Raw genomic sequence first — 21692 nt, forward strand, 5'->3', positions numbered from 1 at the left:
GTAAAATGTGGTGTTCTGGAGCTGTATTTTAGATTCTTATAATATAGATGTTCAATTGGAGCATATGGTTTAGTTTCTTCATACAAGCCTGAGCATGGTCAGGTTGCAGCGACTTGATGCACATAAGGAAACCGTTTCGAAGTGCATTAAGATAGTGTGATGCCTTCAGAATCTAAGAATGATGTTTGTTCGTAGCTAACGAGGAAACACAAGAGAAAGAGAATGAGGTAGCTGGATCAAATGATTGGATGATGAGCCCAGTAAGTAGTCGAATTCCTAACACACCTTCAAGATTTTTTTTTAAATGTCCACCAAGCCTAAAAACCGCAAAAGGCTAGAAATTGTGTCATCAGATCCATATTTTTGTCGGTGAGTAGTGCATATTCAGCTAGAAGCTAGCCATGCACCTCTTTCCATGATGAGCGCCATCTCCTTTCACTGAGCAAAGCCAAGGGTGGCACCTTTTGCGACTCCATATTTCTCCTGGTTAATGCTACTTTACAACCATATATCTAAAATCTTTAGATTTAAAAAAAAATTTGGACGTGTTGTCATACTGGTTTTGTTGATTGCTATTACTAAACTGATTGATTGCACCAATAAGCATTGTAGTTTTAGGATGACCTGTTCAAGCAGAAGGTGCGCAGTGTTCTTTTTCGGGTCCTTAGATTGCCTATGGATATATGCAACTTAACTTGGGTTTAGATCTTTGTTGAAGACATATGATTTTTCTTACAAGGCATCCACCTTCCTGTGATGCAAATTGAATTATCCTACATTCCTGTTTTATATACTGCATTTCGGATTTGTGTATAGGTTTTTTGTGTATTGATATTTCCTCACTTGATTGAGTTCAGCCTCCCTATATATCGTGCTTTGTGGTTGTTTTCTGCTTGCCTTTTTTACTTCCCTCTCTAATACATTTCCTCCCAGTTACCTAATTAAGCCTTCCAATTCTAAATTTCCCTTGCAAATAAAAGTTTCCACGTGCATTTGTAAGTTCCTTTTCCATGCCTCTATTTACATACCCTGTATTTATTTTAGAAGGACCCATTCACTTGAATTTACACAGCCACGCTACTGAAAACTATGCAATGAGTTCTTCTTTTCAGTTTTCACTCGTGTCTTTTGTTTTAAAATTGTTTAATTTCCTGGAGTATTGTTGTATTTTGCTCAGAGTATATCATTATTGTGGCACACAGTGGCTATTTTGAATGCCATTCATTTGGTTACTGTGTTTAAATAGTAGCTCTAAGGAACCATTTTTTTGTGATAGGTCTGTAGGATAATCTATCTCTCTTTAGTATGGTGAATACACATAGTTAAAATTTGATAAGTTGTACTCACTATATAACCTTCATTAGTCAATATATGGTTCAGATGTGCGCCAAGGGCATTGTCCTTTCCCATTACATAATTGTCATAGGTTTTCTGCTAATTATACCAATAGCTAGATAAATAATTGCAAGTCTGTCTACTTTGTATGTCTTTTATCATAAATCATGGCACGACTTGGACTTAATCTGAATGCCATTCATTTGGTTACTGTGTTTAAATAGTAGCTCTAAGGAACCATTTTTTTGTGATAGGTCTGTAGGATAATCTATCTCTCTTTTTTTTTGAAACGAGGCAAAAGCTTTGCCTTTCATTGATATAGGAGAAAAGAGTTGACCCGTTTATGAGGAAAACTGGCCGAAAAATCGTTACAACACGACACCACACGCCAGCCCCGAGGGTTGTTGCAGCAGTATTATTATCTGAATATCTCCTGGGAAAATTCAGATGACTAAAAATAAACGGATAGATTTGTTTTATTCATTGCACTAAGCACTGGACATGGTTTTCTCTTGGATTTATCTGTTCCTTAGAAAGTACAGCTTTGCACGTGCATTATATACCTATTTGGAGTTTGGGAAGGTAGTGTTGTGCATTTGTGCAATATGCAGGCAACAAGTCACTTTTTTGACAGCGCAGATCTCACTCAGTTGTTTTTATACTTGTGCTTACCTTTTGTCATTTTTAGGCTTCATTTAATCTCTGGACTGCTTTGATGCAGGAAGGATTTTGTTACCACTACTAATTAACAGACCATGTTGGTGCTGGAGCTTTTGTGATGAGTAGCAAAGGAGGTACGGGATGAATATAAAAGCATCGCATAAAGGATCCAAATAGTTATGCTTCAGTTTGGACTGTTTATTCTTAGGATTTCTCTATGAACTTTTCCTCTATGTAAAGATTCTGATCATTCTGGTAGTAGGACATCACCCCTTCAAGCCAGCAAGATGATTGATGTACGTTGATGAATAAGAGCGCCCATCCAAGATACGAAGGTCAAGATACAGATGACTGGTGTTTCACATACAGATGAATTTATTGTTTTGTTTTATCTTCTATAACATAAGCTTTGTTAGCATTTTTTATTTTTTCTTAGCAGATTAGGCAAGTAGGATACTTAGCAATGCTTGCATGTGTACTTTTGTTGTGCTTCATAACGCAAACAATTTTGCACATAGCTCTACAAGAGCAAGATGATGTTAATGCTTTTCCTTTTATGTGTCCATGGTTGCAAAGCATGCTCCATTTTAAAGGACCTCTCATTGCCATCATGGGAACCATTTAAATTCACCATGTTCAACTCTGTGCGACCACAAAATTGATGTGTTATTTTTCTTGTATTTGTAGTATATATATCTTCATACCGCAAATGTGTTGTTGTAAAATAATTAGGGTAATAATTATTTGTTGGACACATGAGTTATCAGTAGATTATATATTTCAAATGGATTTCTAAGAAACTGATTAGTCTTAAATGATATGGTCAATCCGTTTGAAAGTGTGTGGGACATGCTGCCGATGTCATCGCCTTTGTTTGGAAGTGAGGAAACTTGAACTAAAGAAACATCGGGTATAGATGCAATTTATATTTGCTTTAACTGTCGGCTTTAGAAGCTTGGCCATCTTTTGGCATGTTGTCTCCTGCTTGACGGCGTCTCCCTCCACAACGTCTTCCTGCACCCGCGTGGGCTGACACCGCATGATGGGTTGCTGCTCTCATGTCAAGCGGCTTCTCCAAGAGGACGATCTGAAATACATTTCTTTTAAATTTTGTATTATTTCTCTAAATGTATTGTGTTGGGATTCTAAATCTAGGTTTAAAATAGTGCGCTAAGAGAAATAGCGGCGGCATCCTCCAGATGCTACGCACCATATATCGTGCTGCTAATAGCGTGCTATATTTCAAATAGCATTTTGAAAAACAATAGTAGATAGAGTCGAAAAATAAAGATTTTAGTCCGAAAGTGACATGTTCATACATACATAATCACATATAAAAATAGTTCCTCCAATTTTTGTAAAGCCTAACATCAATATTTCACGAGGTAAGGATATTGTATAAATCATTTACTAAGAATGATCATTATTACCGATATTTTCTTCAGATTCAGAAGAGGAATCAACAGATTGACGTATCACTACAACAAATAAAAAGAAAATTCTTCTTTTCTTAACAAGGAAAACTCAAACCCTTGTATTAATAGGCTCTAAAAAATAGCGAGCTAACACTATGATGTTTAACGCGATATAACATGCTATTTCGCAAATAGCGTCTTAACGAGTAAAATTACTAAAACTTAGCGTGAACTGTCAGAATATGCTATACCGTGCTATTAATGAAGAAATAACATGCTATTTTAAACCATGTTCTAAATTGACAACATATTGTCTTAGGATTCCGAAATTTTTAATATATTTTGTCCTCTATGAAGTGTTAGGTAAGTCTTGGGACGAGCAGCCGATGGTGTGGATGATTGTGGCTGATGGCATGGATGGCCGCGACAGAGTACTTGGTCAGGATTAGATAGAAGGAATGGAGGGGTGTTAACGCAAATCGAGATGGGGATGAGGGGTATCAGTGGGTGAATTTTTTTTACGCGAGGCAAACATTTGTAATAGTTTCTGGTTCCCATGGTATCGGTTAAAGGGCTCAAAATTTCAAACCAAACTTTTTTTTCTTGCTACTCGCAGTAAGTAGAAACATTCTTCATGTAATAGTAATTGTCCTTTTATGCTTCTTTATGATGCTACCTTTTTGGGTACAATAACCGTAATATGGTGGTGGAGCTTATACAAAAGCATAAAAACTGGAAAAAAGTGTGAAATCGTAATAAATTGTCATATCTTTCTTCTTCCCACAATATTTCGATGGAATGGTGTGTGCGATACACCAAAAAATTGAATTTCCAGGCTAATTTTTTATATTAAAATAAGCTAAAGATTATGGTTTAAATTATAGCATGATTCTGCCATTTGCGCGATAGCGCAACGGGTCATCTAGTTTAATCAAAATGTAGCTCTCTTACACATCGTGGAACATATTAGTTTTTAGTTCATATGTGTTGACTGAATATTAAATCAAATAATTTTTTCTAGAAAATCTCACTGAATTAAGATGGTATAGTAGATACAAATCTTACTAAGTGGATGACTACCTCAACTCCGTTGCAATATGAAATTCCAAATATAAACCAAAATAAAATCATTATTTTGGATTCCATGCGAAAAGGCTTGTATGAAAATTGACTCTTGGAATTATACATGAAATTCAAATCTGGATGTATCAACCAATATAAAATCATTATTTTGAATTATACAGTGAAAACTCAAATTTATAATAGAAACACACTTAAATTGGAAATTTTATTTCCATTTGAATAACACGCAGTATACAACTATGGAGGACAAGTATATGTCCATGTGAGATATCCTGGATGTATCAACATGCATAAGTTACTTATCAAATTGGATGTATTCGCCAATATGGGAAAGAAATTGACTCGAACAAAACAAATATGAGTTCATGATGTCAAGAAGCTACGAGCAATGGCGGAATTAAAAGGCATCCTTACAGGCCGCTCGGAAGTTACAAAGGCATTGATGCCATCAAGTATGAGGCCTTTGAGAATGGGTGATTATTTTTGCGGTATCCTAGGTACTTTGGTGATGAACACCTTCAGTCCGTGAATAAGTGTATGTTTTCCTCTTTTGGAAGTCAAACATTTTAAAATTTGACCAAACTTCTACACAAAGATAGCAACATATGTGATATCAAATTATCATATTATTGAACTACATGTCAAGATGAATCTAGCGATACTAATTTAGTGTCATATGTGTTGCTACTTTTTTCTAGGGAATTGGTCAATATGAATATGGTTTGACTTAAGACATGTTCTAACATATATACACTTATTTGAGGCCATAGGCCCAAAAAAATGCTAGTCCAATCACACACATGCATTAGCCAAAAATCATTAAATGCAACATGTACTAAAAATAAGATAGTAATTAGAAGAACATTAACATTTTGTTATAGGGGTGTACTAAAAACAGCATGAGTACATAAGGAACAAGAAGTTGCAATGAGAGTGAAATAAAATAGAATGCTTTATCTTCTCTTACAAATGTACACAGGTAATAGTGCTCCGTTGTGGCGTGTTCAAGAGTTCACAAGCTCCCGGTTCCGCCAACTACTCCGTGGGCGGAACCGTGTTGACAGGTTGAACTCCATGGAGATGCTTTAATGAAGATGGGATCTTGGGGATCTTACAAGATGCAAGTTAGGGGTTCTTCACCCCCGACTCATTACCTTGATTTCCTCGGTGACATTGGCGTCCAGCCCACTAGCACCTTCGAAATTTTGCGCCGTCCCCGCCATTGCAAGCCGTCCCACTAACCATTGCTAGGCTCTCGTTCGTGGAAACATTATGTACTTTTTGGATACGATGATATATTGGACGTGGGGTGTTAGAAATTGCGATGTGCTTCAAAATAAAAAAGAAATTGCACTTTTTTCTCAAGGTGCAACTGGTACTCAACACTAAAAAGGTTCGATCATACTAAGAGCATCTCCAGTCGTGTCCCCCAAACTGTCCCCCAAAGAGATTTGGGGTGTGCCGAACAAAAAAACGTGCTCAGCCGCGTCCCCCAAAGCCTCTTTTTGTCGGCGCGGCCCGATACGATGTCCAGCGCCCCGAGCCTGTCCCCGCCCCACAAGGGACGCTCCGGGCACGCCGGACACAACGAAAAGCGAGGTGAGGCATGACGGGACCGATGCGTCAGCGGCACATTCAAGTTGGACCTAACCGTCACCTACCTCGCGACTGAAGTTATTGGCGCGCAGTGACACACGACCGAAGCTTCGCAGCTTTGCCTTAATGGCGACGGAGGGGCAGGCGAGACGTCTCGTCGGTGTTGCACAGCCTCCACGCGTCGCCGGCGTTCGCACACCACCGCGCGTTCTCGCGCTTTCTTCCCGCCGCTTCTGGCCTCTTCTCGCGCTTTCTTCCCCCCGCCGGCGTCTATTAAACCCCCCCCCCGGCTCAATGGCAGCCATCATAGCGGCCGGCACCCCTTTCTCTGCCACAAGCACAACCCTCGTCCCTCGAACACCACTGCGCAATGATGAACCTCCCCGGCGCCGCCCAGTTCCCTCCACTGCCGTCTCCACCACCTCCTCCAATCATGATTCGCAGTTCGGCATCGACGCCGCCGGGGAGGAAGAATCGCGGCGGCGCCGGGCGGAGCTTTGGCGTGCAGAGCGGCGGCATCGGCATGAGGCAATCGAGCAGCGGGAGCATCAGCAGCGTGAGGCGGCGATGGGAGCGTCAGCATTGGGAGACCCCGCAGCTGAGGAGAACACGACGTGGGAGGAGGCGGCGCTGGCGGACGCCATTGCGGCATTCGACGCCGCCACGGCGGAAGATGCGCGGCGGCGCCGGACGGAGGAGATGGCCGAGCGGTGGTGTGCGGAGCGGCAGCGCCAGCGCATGGAGCGGGAGCTCCAGTACCGTGAGCGGCAGGAGGCGATCGAGCGCGGCGGCGGGAGGCGGTGGAGCGTCATCGGCAGCAGGCGACGGAGGAGCGTCAACAGCGGGAGGCAGCGTTGGCGGCAACGGAGGCGGCCTGGGGGGGCGCGGGCGGATGCATTGGCGACGGAGGTCGATGCGTTGGCGGTGCAACTGGAGGCGCAAATGGAGGAGGAGGAGGAGGAGAAGGACGATGCCAATGACTTCGAGTGGTCTGACGACGACGGGCCGCACCCGGACAAGGCGGCGGATCAACAACGAGTGCTCGTCGAGTCCTTCGAGTCGGAGAAGAAGCTCCAGGACGACGGTCGTGCCCGCGAAGAAGCGCAAATTCGCCACGTCGTCGAGCTCTCCCTCTAGGCGACGCAACAGGGGAGGGCAGGCGACGACGCGCTGCTGGAGCAGCAGCGTCTCCCAAACACGATTTAGGCTGGACGTTTGGGGAACGCGGCTCGGGAGCGACGTCCCCCAAACACGATACGAGCAAAATACATCTTCCAAACACTCGATCCAGCACCGTTTGGGAAACGGTTTGGGGACGCTACTGAAGATGCTCTAACTCAGCCCTTTGCTGTGGCAACGTATGCAACTCTCGCTTCGTCGTGGAGCAAATAATTGCGTGGCCCTCGTTGTCTTCCGCTGCTACCAGCTCCCTCAACAGATGGGTCCTGAATCGGCTCTTCTCCTCGGCTCCCTTGGGCAGCTGGGCTCATTCGTCGGCTCGTCTTGGCCGTTCCCGCGTACGATCCGCCGTGACGGCGTTACGCTACCGGCTGACTCCTACTTTTACGTGGCGTTCACGCGCCCGAGGCCAATGATACTCCAGCCCCTCCGGAGACCCCACGGAGAGGGACGCCCAGCTCAGAATCTCGCCCCACATGCCAGTGACCGCCACGGAATCTGTCCAATAGGATTCCTGGTACCGAGCATGTGGTTCGCGGGATCCGCGTCCCCGCCACCGCGCGCGTCTCCACTCTCTCTCTCCAGCACCACCGGGGAAAGCGACAAGGAACAACTAACCAGCCAGCGACCTCCCCTCCCCAGCCCTCGCCTCTCGCCGCCCGACACGCGGTGTGCCGCCATTCGCCGCGATCCACTTGCCGCGCTCGACCCGATCGGTCCCGGCCGGTTGCTGCCTGCTCGCCGGAAAGTTACACGACGCCGGAGGCCGTTCTCGGAGTTGGCTGGATTGTGTGCTCCTTCTGGTGCCGTTTTAGCCGTGCGAAGCTGTTCTTGGTGGGTGCTCGGCTTCATCCATCCGCTCTCGTCCAATAGGAGAGAGGTAAGTGATTTGGGTCAGCACCTACGTAATCAAAGGCGAAAATACGGGTGCTACCTAGTACGGAGTACAACGAGGCCAATTATTACTTCTCGTCGTCACAGGTTGGTGGATGGCGATGAGCTGAACGAACATGGATGAATTCGTTCACGCACAAAAATGCAAAGTACAAGGAGTACAAATATATATGAGGAAGCTAAAATCACGGTCCAATGGAGCGATGTAAATGAACCCATGGCTACTGTAACTTAAATTTGAGCTAGAAGTGTGTAGTCATGCGCACCAATCGCGCATCCTTCAAGTTCACATAGGCCCGCGTGTCAGCGACCCACACACTCCTCCTCTATTGCGTCGTTTTTAATGCCCGTCAAATGCTGGTCCTTTTTAATGCCGACCGTCGGTGTTCACATCCCACACTCTCTAGACCCCAAATCCGTACAGTGCAGTCCCCACTCAAACCCTAGCCTACTTCCCCATTGCTAGCAATGACCAAGGGCGGTTGGCGGTGGAAGAAGGGTCGGCACGACAACAAGGTTGGCTTGTCTTCCGTGCGGCGATGTCGACAATTGCCATGCGTGCTGGAGCACATGTATGTCAGCGTGGAGGTGGCCCGCACGTTCAAGGATGACAAGGAGCCCCTCCCATGGCCTAGATCAGCACCTCCCTAGCGGGTGGCATTTGAACTGGGTCATGATCTCGGTGCCTCCTGTACCTCCCGAGGGGTCGCAGGCCGCCGCGAGATCCTTTGATACCAAAAGCTCCTCCCACCGGATCAATGGGGCGACCCCATGTACGGCCCCAACTTTCCCATGTGGAGACAGGTGGCTCGAGTTGGAGCATGTCTTGCGGCGTCGCGCCTACTTCGCGGGCGACATGTAGCCGTCTCTCCCGAGAGAGAAGGCGCAGAGGAACAGGAGCAGGAGAGGAACAACTCCGAGGACTACACGACTAACGTCAAGCAGGAGAAGGAGTTAGTGCCCGCCAAGCAGGAGGATGACATCCCCTTGCAGTCGCTCGAGATGGACGAAGACACGACCCTTCAGCTAGCCCTTGAGACCTCGTTCCTCGAGGAGCTAGTCATGTGTCCCCAGTTTGTGGCGCCTCCGGTGATTCCAACACGCCAATCGGTCCCCGTCTAGTTGTGGTCTTCTTGGAGCGCACGCGTGGATGCTAATGTGTTGGCGCCTGCGCCCGAGCCTCTGATGTACTGGCTACGGGCACATGCGCCACCGAGATCGTGGTCGCTGTCGGTGAGACCACCACCGACGACGACGAGGATGTGTAGGTCACGGGCGGCGCAAATACTGTTAGCTAGTGTTTGCATTTATTTTATCTAGTGTAAGTTTTTTTTTCTTTTCGCCCTCCTATATGTAATTATTTTTAATGCAATACTATATAACAAAAAAATATCCTACCGCTTGGTTCACCCCTATCCCAAACAAACCAGGGGAGGATACAACCCTCTTTCATGTCCGCGGGGCACCCAAACATAACTAAAATAGACACATTTGATGTTTAAAATGGAACATGTGCTAGAGATGCCCTAAACTCTAACTTGTATTTAATTAATTACTCCTTTTCCTTGAGGTACAAAACCAACAAACCATGGCCCTTTTGGCGTTCAAAGTAAAGTTTTTTTGTTTGCTGCAAGTGGCGTTCACAATTTAGCTAGACATCAGATGATCTGTCAATGCGTTGCTAATGACGTGGAGAGTAGAAGAGAATTGCTCCGGTTAAGCAGAGGGATGCTTCTCGGGCATGTCTATCGGAAACCATACTGAAAATTCAGGGGAAGTGCATACGGTACCCTAGCAAACATAACATTGGGAAAGAGTTGCTCCGTTCGATCGCTTCAGTTTGTAAGGCCATCCACAAGAAGATGCCAAAGAGGATAAATGTTTACTGCTACTACGTACAATACATGAAGGCGACACTAGGGCCTAGGCGCATGCAGTCTGTTAGCACCCTGATTAGTTAATTGGCTGCACAATCGCGAGCTTTGGCCTGCAATACTGGGAGGGTGGATGGATTCTCGCAGATTCCAAAAGACAACTTGGGAGGAATAAGATATAACTCGCGCTTGTGGTGACGCAAGAAGGAGCAGCCATTGGACGGCTACAAAGGTTTCCCTGAATATACAACCTGCCGCTCAATTATCAGCTCAGCAACACCTGCAGGGTGTTTAGTATTGTTCCGGAAGTACTCCACGTACAAGAGGATTCCCCATTGTGCTAGACCTCTTCACTTCTCACATGAGTATTGCATCAATCCAGAGGACCCATCTTCCAATGGGAATTCAGGGCAAGGTTATACTATGCGCTATGCGATTACGAACATACTCGGGGTATGTTACCGGGCGGGAAACCATCAAATTCATTGTACATTGTGGGTGCAAAGTCACGCAGGGTTGGCAGATATGGTTAACTAATTGCCGGGTTTCGCAGAGACGATTATATGCACTCCGCGTAACCGAGCACAGCTGAAAAAATCGACGCCGAAGAAGCTCCAGCTAGATTGCACGTAATTGGCGATTAAAATTCTATCAAGTAGATACATCAAGTGCCAATCAAACCTGGCTAACTAAATCATGTCAAACTACGTGTGTTTGAGAATGGGCGAGTTCGTACATCGGGGACTGGCGGAAAGATGCCGCGCGCGGCGTATTTTTGCCCTTTGTAGTGCGCACAAGGGTAGAATGCTGCCACAAGAAATTGGTAGGAATTGATTTCTGTTTGCGAGAGTGGCTCATCAAAGTGTCTATGAGACAAGTGCTTGATTAATTTCGCTACCGATTAAACCATGTCATCAGGTGTTAGATTTGTTTTCAATCATGGAGCATTATGAATTTATGATATGGATTGATTTGTGCTTTGTTTTTGTGAACTCTACTAATATGTGAGTTGACGATGACAAATTTCTCGCATGACCGTGTAATTGAAATGGTGGTGAATGCCGCCACGGCATGGTTCCTTGGGCCATAGGGCCTATGGTGTGGGCTTGTAGCGGCTTGCGACAGGAAAGAGGTGACTGACGGTAACTGCAGCTGCGTGACAATGCATTAATTAGAAGTTGGTCTAGTGGCGGCGATCTGCTCGCTGCGGCGCTAGCCAACAGTAGCGGGGGAGATTGGCGCTTGGGGTGGCAGCCCCTGGATTTTCGACGGAGACGGACATCATGGTCATGTGGATGACGTGGTGGCCAGATCTTCGATTTGGTGATGGTCTCATGCACCGTGGTTTGCGAAGGTTTGAGGCTGGCGGAAGTATGGACCCCCCCCCCCCCCACCCACACACACACACAAACACACACACGTCAAGATCAGGTTCATTTCGACTCAGCAGGTGCTACGCACGATGCCCGTGGTGGAGGTGTCAAGTCATGCATGGCCGGAGGTGGCTATGCACGACATCTCATGAGGAAGGGTGAAGACATGCTTGCCTGCCAGGTGCTAGACACGAGCTCTCTTCTAGCGACTTCAAGTCATGCCTGTTGTATCGAAATAAGGTGGTGCGACACTGGCTGGAGGCATGGCGGTATGGGACGTCATCAACTTCTAGTTTCTCCTCTAGCGGCATCTGGTTAGTGAGGAGTCGTTAGTCGGACAAACGATGATGATAGATGCAAAACATCAATATTGCAACTCCAGTGGAAACACTTGATTACGATATGGCAATGCCGACGCGCACCCACGTCGCGGTCTTTGTTGAAGGTGGTGGATCAAAGCTCGGCTTTAGGGATGAAAATCCCGAGATTGACCTACAGTTGCACTCAGTCCTCATTGGTGCATGTGTTGATTCCTTTCTGAAGGCTTTGCCAAAGAGTTGTCTTTTTTTTGCCATAGGGATAGTGGTAGTGTGGAGGTATTGCCTTAGGCTTGTTTTGTTTTTTACCTTTTGTATCCTGACTCTTATTAATAAATGTGGTATGCATCAATGGCTGTGGAGGCTGGGCCATCCTCCTTTTTGTTGAAAGAAAAAAAAAGTGAAAAGGTGGTTACTTTTGTCAATGAGTGAATAACCATTTGTGTTCGCAAAAGACTACTTCTAGCAAGGTAAGATTGATTCATGCACTATGTGACTACGGCATGTTTGGTTTGGTCCTTAAACCCATCACTGTTCCAGAAGCTACCCTTCATTTGGATCTTTTTTTTTCTGCTTTAAGACGGTTGCTTCTTCGTGCAACCAAAACCTAGAGGGTCTTTCTTATAGACACACTTTTCTTCAGGATGGCAAGAGTAAGGTCATTGTGACCTTGTGAGCCTTGTTGCTCCTAAAAAACTATCTAAGGAATTATCACCGTTCCTAACTTTCTCTTCATTCTTCTTTAGCATAATAACTTTCTTTGCAAGTCTATGTCCTTTATGAGATAAACCGAGCTCAAAACTTGAGTAGGAGACAGCCCTAACGAGACTCCTAACTTCGCTGCCCGCCCAACCACTACTTCATTAGGAATAGATGTAGTGGAACATTTTGAAATGAAATTCATACATGCTTCAAAGTCTCGATCATTATCTTGAGAAAACTTCTGGGCCCTCTCCATCTACGAAGATTCAACGTTCGGTTGTGACTAGATTCGTTTGTCGAACATATATAACTGCGCGACCAGAACACCACCGAAGGCTATTACGATAGCTTGCGACAAGAGCCCGCCAAGGAGCACACATGTCCACTGAGGCGTGATGTGCGAGGGGTTTTGACATGCCCTTCCTCCTTGAGTGCATCGCAGTCTCGGCAAAGAGCTCGGCGACGCGCCCAATGAGGATGCCTTTTGCACATTGCCAACCTCACGCCTGGTGTTGGAGATATGCCCAAGAGGCAATAATAAATGGTTATTATATATCTTTGTGTTTATGATAATGTTCACATACCATGCTATAAATTGTATTAACCGAAACATTGATACATGTGTGTTATGTAAACAACAAGGAGTCCCTAGTAAGCCTCTTGTATAACTAGCTTGTTGATTAATAGATGGTCATGGTTTCGTGATCATGAACATTGGATGTTATTAATAACAAGGTCCTGTTCAAAAAAAAAAAACAAGGTTATGTCATTAATGAATGATGTAATGGACACACCCATTTAAGCGTAGCATAAGATCACGTCATTAAGTTATTTGCTATAAGTTTTTCGATACATAATTACCTAGTCCTTTCGACCATGAGATCATGTAAATCACTTATACCGGAAAGGTACTTTGATTACATCAAACGCCACTGCGTAAATGGGTGGTTATAAAGGTGGGATTAAGTATCCGGAAAGTATGAGTTGAGGCATATGGATCAACAGTGGGATTTGTCCATCCCGATGACGGATAGATATACTCTGGGCCCTCTCGGTGGAATATCGTCTAAATAGCTTGCAAGCATATGAATGGTTCATAAGAGACCACATACCACGGTACGAGTAAAGAGTACTTGTCAAGAGATGAGGTTGAACAAGGTATAGAGATACCGATGATCAAACCTCGGACAAGTAAAATATCGCGTGACAAAGGGAATTGGTATCGTATGTGAATGGTTCATTCGATCACTAAGTCATCGTTGAATATGTGGGAGCCATTATGGATCTCCGGATCCCGCTATTGGTTATTGGTCGGAGAGAGGTCTCAACCATGTCTACATAGTTCGCGAACCGTAGGGTGACACACTTAAGGTTTGATGTCGTTTAAGTAGATATGGAATAAGGAATGGAGTTCGAAGTTTTGTTCGGAGTCTCGGATGGGATCCGGGACATCACGAGGAGGTCCGGAATGGTCCGGAGAATAAGATTCATATATAGGAAGTCATATTCCAAGTTTGGAAATGATCCGGTGCATTTATGGCAGGTTCTAGAAAGTTCTAGAAAAGTCCGGAAGAAATCACCATGGAAAGTGGAGTTGACCAGCCAAACCCTAAAGGGTGGAGTCCCAGGTGGACTCCACCATAGGTGGCCGGCCACCCCACCTAAAGGAAAGGTGGGAGTCCCACCTTGGGTAGGACTCCCTCCTTGAGTAGGTTTCCCACCTATGGGAGGTTTTGTTGTTGGGGTCTTATTCGAAGACTTGGACTACAACTCTTGGGGATTTCCACCTATATAATGAGGAGAAGAGGGAGGGGCAGCCACTCTTGGCCGCACCACCTAGGGCTGCCCATGGCCGGCGCCCTACCCCTCTCTCTCCCCAAACCCTAGCGCCCCTCCTCCACATACTACTCCCGCAGCGCATAGGCGAAGCCCTGCCGGAGTTCTCCACCACCACCGCCACCACGCCGTCGTGCTGCCGGGATTCCGAGGAGGATCTACTACTTCCGCTGCCCACTGGAACGGGGAGAAGGACGTCGTCTTCATCAACACCGAACGTGTGACCGAGTACGGAGGTGCTCTGCCCGATTGTGGCACCGTCAAGATCTTCTACGCGCTTTTGAAAGCGGCAAGTGATCGTCTACCGCAGCAACGAGAGCCTCCTCTTGTAGGCTTTTGAAATCTTCAAGGGTTAGTCTCGTTCATTCCCTCGTTGCTCCCGTCTTCTAGGTTGCATCTTGGCTTGGATTGCGTTCTCGCGGTAGGAAATTTTTTGTTTTCTATGCTACGAATCCCTTCAGTGGTATCAGAGCCGTGTCTATGCATAGATGGTTGCACGAGTAGAACATAATTGTTTTGTTGGCGTTGATGCTTTGTTGTCTTTAGTTCGAGTACTTTGCATCTTTGTGGCATGGTGGGATGAAGCGGCTCGGGCTAACTTTACATGACCGCGTTCATGAGACTTGCTCCATGTTCGACATGCAACTTGTATTGCATAAGTGGCTTTGCGGGTGTCTGTCTCTCCCACCATAGTGAAGATTCAATTTACTCTTTCTATTGACAATACTAGTATCACCGTTGTGGTTCATGTTCGTAGGTAGATTGGATCTTACTCGAAAACCCTAAACCACGTAAAATATGCAAACCAAATTAGAGACGTCTAACTTGTTTTTGCAGGGTTTGGTGATGTGATATGGCCATGATGTGATGATGAATATGTATGGGATGATCATTATTGTATTGTGGCAACCGGCAGGAGCCTTATGGTTGTCTTTAAATTTCATGTTGAGTAGTATTTCAAAGTAGTTGTAATAGTTGCTACATGAGGTGAACAACCATGAAGACGGCGCCATGGACCTTGACGCTACGCCGACGATGATGGAGATCATGCCCGTTGATGATGGAGATCATGTCCGTGCTTTGGAGATGAAGATCGAAGGCGCAAAGACTAAAGGGCCATATATCACATATGAATTGCATGTGATGTTAATCCTTTATGCATCTTATTTTGCTTAGAACGCGACGGTAGCATTATAAGATGATCCCTCACATTAATATCAAGATAATAAAGTGTTCTCCCCTCGTATGCACCGTTTCACAGTTCGTCGTTTCGAAGCATCTCGTGATGATCGGATGTGATAGACTCAACGTTCACATACAACGGGTGTAAGCCATGTTGCACACGCGAAATACTTGGGTTTGCTTGACGAGCCTAGCATGTACAGACATGGCCTCGGGACAACGGAAACCTAAAGGTTGAACACGAGTCATATGGATGATATGATCAACATGTTGATGTTCACTATTGAAGCTACATCATCTCACATGATGATCGGTTTTGGTGTAGTGGATTTGGATCGTGTACCACTTAACAACTATGAGGGATGTTGTATTAAGTGGGAGTTCATTAGTAATTAGATTAAAACATGAACTAATTATCATAAACATAGTCTGAGTAGTATTTTGAATTGATTTTGTAGTATTGGCATCCGTTTTCTACCATGCGCTAGTCTTGTAATTGAGATAGAAATACTGTTAAGTCTGACAAGAAATTTTACGGACTGGTACCGTATTGTTAAAGAATCAAGAAATGATTAAGTCCTATTGCGAAATTTTTGTAAACCTCACATTGTTGATTCAAAGAGTTGTGGTTTCAATTAGTACCTAAAGTTATCTTGTCTCCATGAAACTTGAAGTTCAAATCTGTTTGAAAAAGTAAGGAGCTGAAAATTTAGTTTTCAGAAATAAGCAAGGTATGAGATATATGTGATATCTAAGACCTTATTGCAAGATGATAGAATATAATCTAGTGAGACTACATAAACTCATAAGTTTTATGGGAATGTATGAAGGTTGAAGACGCCAGGCGTCACAATCCTCCAACTATTGGGGCACTAACAATATTCGCATATCCATGAAGTAATCGTCCTTAGTATGCACCGTTGCTAAGATTCGTCGTTTCGAAGCATCACGTGATGATCGGGTGTGATAGATTCTACGTGTGCATACAACGGATGCAAGCCAGATTTGCACATGCGAATACTAAAGTTAAAACTTTACGAGCCTAGCATGTACAGACATGGTCTCGGAAAGTCGTCATGATATGATGGATAAAATTATGAGTGAAATTGTTCATCATATTACAAAGTTACTAATAGTGAAATCTGGAACACTTGTCATATGATGATCAACTTCAAAGTAAGAACCACAAGGTTATTGGTATTTGACCAACAAACCTAGAAGTTAATGATGTTGAAGTGTTTTTCTGAATAATGAGGAAAGCTAAAAGAGAAACTGTAAGGGTATATTGCCCCTATGTGTGGTTTTGGTAATTAATGACAACCCCTATGGACTAATGTTTTTATTGAGTTTATATGAAGGAATATTCCATAGGTACTACTTGTACTCCATGTGTTGGATTCAAGTATGGATGCCATGAAGATAAAGGTATACCTTGTGTATTGGCATCAAGATCATCGGTATGAAGATATATATATGTGATATGATCAAGAAGAAGAAATGAAGATGGAGTTTTTATGTGGAACTCAATATTAGCCATGCTCTATCTTAAGTGAGTATGTGAAGATACAAGGTTGAGTTGGGCAAGTTCAAGATGAGCATCTCAAGTGAATCACATGCTTGAAGCTTGCCGTCCATTTGGTGATAATGGACTTGTGAAGATGTGCATCAATGGAGCTTTCCCATCATAGTGTATGGGGGAGCATTTGTGAGTCTTCGCGAAGCAACATTGGTCAAGTGAGGCATTCCGGCTTGTGTAGAGCTTGAAGAGTTATCATCAAGATCAAGCGGGATGCGCTAGGCAAAGGTATGACCTTGATAGGTTTTCCTTATACCGGTCTCAAAGGTGGTTGATGGGAGACCGGATTATAGGATAGATAGCCGCACTATTAAGAGGGGCTTTCGGTTGAGTAACTTGATCACATCGTCTTAGGGAGCTCAATCCTTTGCATACTTTGCATATCCTTATTTCTTCTTGGTGTTTCTCTATGTGAGGTTCTTGAGCTTTTTACTAGCTTTACAACAAGCCCAAGTTCATCGAAAACGGAGTTCGCATGCATCTTCTATTACGTTTTCGAGGTTGGGTGATTTTACCGGTTATTCATGATATAAGGTTCTACCTTTTATATTCATGATAAAATCCCCTCCTACAGATTCTTGTGTTTTCACTTTCCATAGGATAGCATTTGTTGTTATCTTCCAAACAAAATTGGTTTCATTCGAATCGGAGTTCGGGAGCTCTAGTTATTAAAGGAAAAGGAAAAAGGAGAAAAGAAGAAAAAAAGGGGGAGGGGCAGCCGGCTGGGCGACCGGTCAGCCGGGCCGCACGCCGGCCCACCCGGTCCGCACCGGTCGCCAACCGGCCCCTTGACCGGCCTGCCCGGCACAGGCCCCGGTCCGACCGGGGCCTCGCTGGCCTGCTCGCCCACGCGCCACGGGCCGCTCTCCTCGCCCGGCTGGGCCGTCAGCGCCCCGAGGCCCACCCGCGGCCTGCGCCCCCGACCGCCCCGCGCGCCTGTGCGTGTGCTCCGCCTCGCCCGGTCGGTGGGCCGGCCCGACCGGACGCCTGACCGGCCTCCCCAGCCCAGGCTCCGGTCGACCGGCCTGCTGGCCGGCTGGGCTGTTTTTTCAGCCCGATTTTATTGCCTTTTCCTTGTCTTTTTCTCCCCAACGGTTATTTCTTCCTCCTAACTATAAATAGCCTTCTTCCACCTTGAGCTAGAGTAGTTCTTTCTATTCTCTCTCCTCCATTGTTGCATTTGAAGAACTTGCTCTCCCCTTTGATTCCTCCAACCATTCTTGCTCATTCTTGAGGGATCTAAGAGAGGAGATCTAGATCTACACTTCCACCAATCCATTTCTTCTCTAAGTGAGGGAATATCTTGGGATCTAGATCTTGGAGTCTTTGGTTGACTTTCCCCTTTGTTCTTCCTCTCCAATCTCATCCTAGCATTCGTTGCTTTGGTGGGATTTGAGTGTGAAGGACTTGAACACCTCTAGTGTTCTTGCTTTGCATCATTGCATAGTGTTGAGCTCTCTACCACGATTACTTCGAGTGAGAGACCGTGAGCTTGTTACTCTTGGAGGGAGACCTCCTAGTTGGCTTGGTGATTGGTGCTCCGGTGATCTCTTCAAGAAGATTGTGAAGAGGCCCGGGCTTCTCCTTCGTGGAGCTTGTGAAGTGGTTGTGGAGCTTGCCATCTCCGGAGCGGAGGAAAAGCTAACCATAAGGAAAGGGCCATTATCCTTCGTGGGTGTGGTTCGGAGAATAGGGTGAGCCTTCGTGGCGTGGGGAATCCTTCGTGGGACCTCCACCCCTCCAAACGTGACGTACCTTGTTGCAAAGCAAGGGAACACGGGAATACATCCTCGTCTCCGCGTGCCTCGGTTATTTCTATACCCGAGCTCTCTTTCCTTGTGATAGCCATCGTGCTTGAAGTTCATATATCTTGCTATCATTTGTGCTACATATATCTTGTGCCTATCTTGCTTAGCTCTAGTTGCTATTGTTACACTTGGTTGAGCTTAGCATATTTAGGATTTGTGCTTGTAAACTAAACGATAGTTTAATTCCGAATTCTTACAAGACAAATTCGCAAGAGTTTGTAATTGCCTATTCACCCCCCCCCCCCCTCTAGGCGACATCTCGATCTTTCAATTGGTATCAGAGCAAGGTCTCTCCTTGTTTTAGGCTTCACCGCCTTGAGAGTAAAGATGTCGGCTAGTATAGTGCACAATGACACAATTGTCTTTAATGGCACAAATTATCTTTTGTGGCGAAATTGCTTGCTTTGTAATCTTCGGACCTTGTGTCCACATATAGAGAAATTTCTAGATGTAGGTTTTTCTCCTCCGATGGATCCTCAAAATCTATCTTTAGAGGATGAGAAAAACTTACATCTTGAAGCTCTAGTATCTAATGAGCTTTTATTCTCCTTGAGACTCGATTTTCGTAGGTTCTTGATATATATAAAGCGAAAATCGTCTCATGAGATGTGGATCAAGCTTAAGGAAATGTTTGGTGGATCCACCTCTCAATTGGTCGGTGGTGACTCCGAGGATCTCTCTTCCCCTTCACATCATGAAGAGCTCCAAGTTGCTTCCACCTCTGGTCGTGATGAGTTATCATCTTCTTCCACTTCACCAACGTGTAGCAAGACACGAGGTAATGATATGGTGAGTGGTCAGGAAAATTGCAATGTTGATATTGTGCTCAATAGTGATGATTCTTCATCTCTATCCCATTGCAATGCTTCCTCTTTGGACTTAAACACATCTAGCATTGAAAATAATCTACATGCTTGTGTTGATAGTCCTTGCATATCATGTGTAAATTGCTTACATAAATCTCATGATGATATGCTTACCTTGTCTTGTTCCCATAATCAAAATGCTTCTATTTCCTCTAGTTGGTTGTTGACTAACAATGTAGAGGAAACCGAACACTCTATGGATCAAGACATGATTTCAAATGAGGATTCAAGAATATCTTCATCTTCATCCTTCGGTATGCACATGTGCCTTATGGCAAATGGATCAAAGGTACCTCCTACTTTGACTCCTAACACATCCTCTAACGACGAGAATGATGATGATGATAATGATGAAGAATATAATACCTTGGTGCATAATATGGCAATGGTATATGCTTCTCTTCATGGTAATAAAGAATCTCGTGCTAATCTCGAACACTCTATGGATACCTTGAATAAATATAGGGAAACCATAGTGGAGTTGGAGTCCCATGTTGAAAATGGGGAAATGAGATTCACTCTCCTCAAGCATGAGCTAAAAGATGAGAAGCATACTAATTTTATGCTTACACAAAAAATTGAATCCTATATGCATGAAAATGAGAAAACTATTGTTGATGCTTGTGCTACTAACTCTAATTCTTGTGAAGCATCTACCTTAAAGGAGAATGTTGAGCTAAGGGCTCAACTTGAGTTGCTAACTAGCAATTGTAGGGAATTGGAAGAAAGCAATAAAACGCTCTCACACTCTCTTGAGGATCTTCTAACTTCCTACGATGAGCTAAAGTTAGCTCATGAGGCTAGTATCACTAAGGTAACATCTTGTGAGCCTCATGTGGACATTAGCACAACCTCTACCCAAAATGTTATATTGCCATGTGCTAGTCCTTGTAATCCATCTAGTCAAACTAGTGATACACCTTGTGTTGGATTACTTACTTTGCCTTGTTGCTCCAACAATGAAGCTTCTACTTCCTCTAGTACTTGTATTTCTACTAACCATGTAGAGGAAATAAAAGAGCTCGAGGCCCAAGTTCTTTCTTTGAAGAAAGACTTGGAAAAGCGTCATGGAGGGAAATCCGCACTTGACAAGATGCTAAGTGTGCAACAATCTCCCAATGACAAGAGTGGACTTGGATTCAGCTCCAATAATAAGAACAAGTCCAAGAGCAAGAGAAACAAGAAGAAGGGCCAAGACAAAGTCAAGGATCCGGCCAAGTTGGTTTGCTTCAAGTGCAAGGTTGAAGGGCATCATGTAAGATCATGCCCATTGAAGAAGAAGAAGCACTTGAGTGAGAAACAACAAGGGAAACGGCCACAAGGTCAAGGTCAAGCTCATGCTCGACCTCAAGTTGAAGATAGGCCACTTCCCAAAAAGAATCAAGATATTGTTCCCCAAGAGAAGAAATCAATAAAGAAGAGAAAGGGGAACACTTGCTACTTATGTCGTGAGAAGGGGCACTTTGCTTCTTCTTGCTTAGGTGGTACCTTATCTAACCCTATAATTGTTGATGATGATTATTCTCTAGGGAAGGATAAGGATGGCAATGTGTTTGCCAAGTTTGTTGGAACTCAAAGTGGTTTCAAGAAAAGAACCATTTGGGTTGCCAAGCCTATTGTGACTAACCTCTTAGGACCCAACTTGGTTGGGGACCAACAATCTCAAACTTGATCAATAGGTACAAATTGAGGGCATTGGAGACTTGGCTAATTCATGAAGAATTAAGGGATCTTCATATATTATATTTTGACCAAGCCAAGTCGTATGGATCATTATCTATATCTTATATCCAATGTTCCTCCTTGCGGTAACTTATACTTCAACTCATCATATTTATTGTAAGTTACTTGCCCATTTGCATGTTTGGTTTTGTACCAAATATTTGTGTGTATGTGTTGAGTCTTACTTACCTATCTTGTGTATTCAAGTATGTTTGTTTGACTCATCATATACTTGTGTATTGTTTTGAGCCTAATGCATCTTGATAATATCTTA

Source organism: Lolium rigidum, chromosome 2 (assembly GCF_022539505.1).
Source record: "Lolium rigidum isolate FL_2022 chromosome 2, APGP_CSIRO_Lrig_0.1, whole genome shotgun sequence".
NCBI lineage: Eukaryota > Viridiplantae > Streptophyta > Magnoliopsida > Poales > Poaceae > Lolium > Lolium rigidum.